Source organism: Tupaia chinensis, unplaced genomic scaffold, assembly GCF_000334495.1.
Source record: "Tupaia chinensis unplaced genomic scaffold, TupChi_1.0 Scaffold000037_4, whole genome shotgun sequence".
Lineage (NCBI taxonomy): Eukaryota > Metazoa > Chordata > Mammalia > Scandentia > Tupaiidae > Tupaia > Tupaia belangeri.
The window spans coordinates 844091-847078 of NW_006159487.1; positions in this window are offsets into that span (position 1 = coordinate 844091).

Sequence of the window (2988 nt, forward strand, 5' to 3'; positions counted from 1 at the left end):
GGCTGCCCCAAGGATGCCCTGGTGTTCAGAGACGTGACTCAGACACGCTCTGGCGCAAATGAGGACGCAGACAGCGCCAGCTCAGTGAACAGCCTGTCACGGAGGGGGGCACGTCCCGCCAGCCAGCCCCAGCCAGGCCTGCCCCCTCACCCCTGCTGCCCTGGGCCACCGCTGTCCTGAAGGCCTCGGTGCTGACCCCTGACGGCACTCACCCCAGAGACGGGGGCCAAGAGCCCTCTCCTCCCAGCTCTCCTCTGCGCTTCACCTCCGTGACCACGTCTCTCAGCGAGGTGGGAACCAGCCAGCCTCTGCCAGTTGTGGCGTCCCACCAGGTTGAACAGGAAGCCCTGAGGACGAGGACACGGAGGCTCCGTGAGCCTGGTCGCTCTCACTCGGTTCTTGGCCCGACTCTTCTTTCCCATAGGGTGTGTGCTAGCGCCAGAGAGAAAAAGAGAGAGAGAGAGAGAGAGAGAGAGAAGGGGACGTGAGAAATCTCCCCCCAGGGGGATGGCCATGCCACAGTCCCTTCTTCATTCTCCACTCGGGGGTTGGGGCACACGTGCACAGACACCCTGCATAATGTCCAAGCCGCTGGGTCTGGGACCCAAACTGCAGCCAGCCATGTGGGAGTCTAGCGCTTTAACCTCCACACCACCTGCTGGCCCCAAGCTTGACCAAACTTTACTCAGGCTCCGGAACCTTCCCCCAGCCTATCTGGACGCTTCCTTCTGCGATGCGGTCGCTGAGGGTGCTGGAAGCCAACGTGGCAGGAGCGCCTGCGCTGACTGGGCGCCTCACCCTGCGGCTGCCTGAGACAACTGGGTGCCCTGGCCCGCCAGCCTGTAGCGAGCACCTTCCAGGCCAGGCTAGCCACAGCCTGGTGTATCCTAGCACACCCTCTAGGCAATTTCCACCCGCCGCCCCTGCTCTGCCCTGGTTACACTCTCCCTCCTGTCCCTGCTGTCTTTGGGTGGACACCCCACGCCCACCACGTGTCCATCTCTGCAGTGGCCCTGAGCCAAGTGCCTGAGTGACGGCCCCACTGTGCCTTTCCAGTGTCGGGAGAGGTGCTTGCCCCTGACAGTGCCCTGAAGGTGCATGCAGCTAATGGCAGGCCCCAGCTGGAAGGCGTGGAGCCCTACAAGAGGAAGCTCAGGGCTGGACACTGACCGGGCCCCTGGGCTGTGAAGAAGATGCGGCAGAGACGCGTGGGCTCAGAAACAGCAGAGCAGAGTGCTGGATGGAGAGAGACAGCAGCTCGGAGGGCAGCCCAGGCCCTCCAGACCCGCCTGCTTCGTGGATCTGCATGTTTGAGCAAATCCCTTTCCAAGCCAGGGGTTAAATGGGTGTGGACGGACAGGAACGGAACACAGACTGTGAATCGGAGGGAGCTCGTTCACCCCTCCTACGAAGGATGGGGCCTGCGAGGGCGCAGGGGTCAAGCACAGTCCTGGACCCGGTCCCGGAGCCCGCCCGCCCTGGTGCTCACACACGGTCCCGGAGCCCACCCGGGGAGCCAGAGGTTCTGGGTCTGTTTCTGGAGTCTCCCTGGTGTATGGTGGGTTCACACTTGCCATGACCTGGGCCTGCAGGGACTTAGGGTGCATGGGGCATTAAGACCTTGTGGGGGGCCAGCAGGTGGCATGCTGGCTGGGGCTTTGGACTCTCACATGGCTGAATGTGGTTTACGCCCCAAACCCAGTGGCTTGCGCCCCAAACCCAGTGGCTTGCTGTCTCACTTTCCCTCTCCCTCTGACCACCATAGAGAAATAATAATAATAATAATAATGACTACTAAAGTAATAACAACTCTAAAAACAAAAAGGCCTCGTTGAGGTGCTGTCTTTCTCTGTCTCTCATGCTCCTGGAAGAAATAAGTAAACTTCAAAGTAAAATCAAAAAGAAGGGGTGGTTATGGCTCACAGGGAAAGTGGGGGGTGGGGGCTCCCCACCGCGTCTCCTCCCGGGCTGGAGCCCCCCGGGGTCATTTATGTCTCTTGAGTTTGTCCCTGTACATGCAAGGGCCCTTCTCCCAAAAAAGGAGGCTTCCTTGGCGAGGGGTCAAGAGCAGCGTGTGTCTTTGTGAGGTCCCACTGGTCGGGCCAGTGAGCCCAGAGGCCATTTCTTCCTGCCTTTGGTGCAGCCCAAACGTGTGGCGCGGTTTAGAGTCGTTTCTACGTACTCCTGGGAGCTTCTCGGGATCTCCGTGTCCCAGTGTCCCAGCCGTCCCTAGTAGAAGGTGCTGGCTTTCAGATGTGCCTCCCCAAGACCTCTGTGAACTCCGCCTGCAGCAGGGCAGGTTTGTGGTGACCCTGGCCCCCAGCCCGTCCCCTCCTGGTGTGGTGGCCGCACTGCAGCAAGGCAGAAGCACCAGCCAGGCCAGGCCTCCCTGCCGGGGCAGGAGCGCCCTGAGCTCTGGGTTCGCCCTGGCGCCAGCTGGTTCTGGCCAAGCTGCTCCCCTCGGTATGCCTCTGTCCTCCCGGTAAGACAGGCAGCCCCTCCCCTCTTCCTCTACACCACTGCCCCGCCTCCCTTCCCTCCAACCCTGGAGCCTTCCAGAGGCTGCCAGGTTGCCATGCCAATATGGTTCCTATGGTTACCAGGATGAGCCAGCCTTTCCATAGGCAGCTCCTATCTGCCAGCCAGAAAGGGAGACATTATTGCCTGGGAGTAAAATCAAAATAAAAAGGCCAGAAGGGGTCTCAGCCCAGGGAGCACTGCAAGAGGGGTCTCCATTAGCTCCAAAGGGCTGGGTCTGGGCCACCCCTGCAGCTCCTGTTCTCGCCCCCCCAGGAGGGCTCCTAGGGTCTAGGCAGCAGGACAGCCTGTTACTATGCACGGTGCACAGTAGGGTACCCCGGCCCTTTGTCTGCAGGGAGGCCGCAAAATGCAAAGCCCTCTGCTCTCCCAGGATGGTGGTGTGAGGGGGTGTGGGGGCCGTGGACTTAGGGGGTGAGGAGATGGGGGTTCCTTGGTGTGGGGATGGAT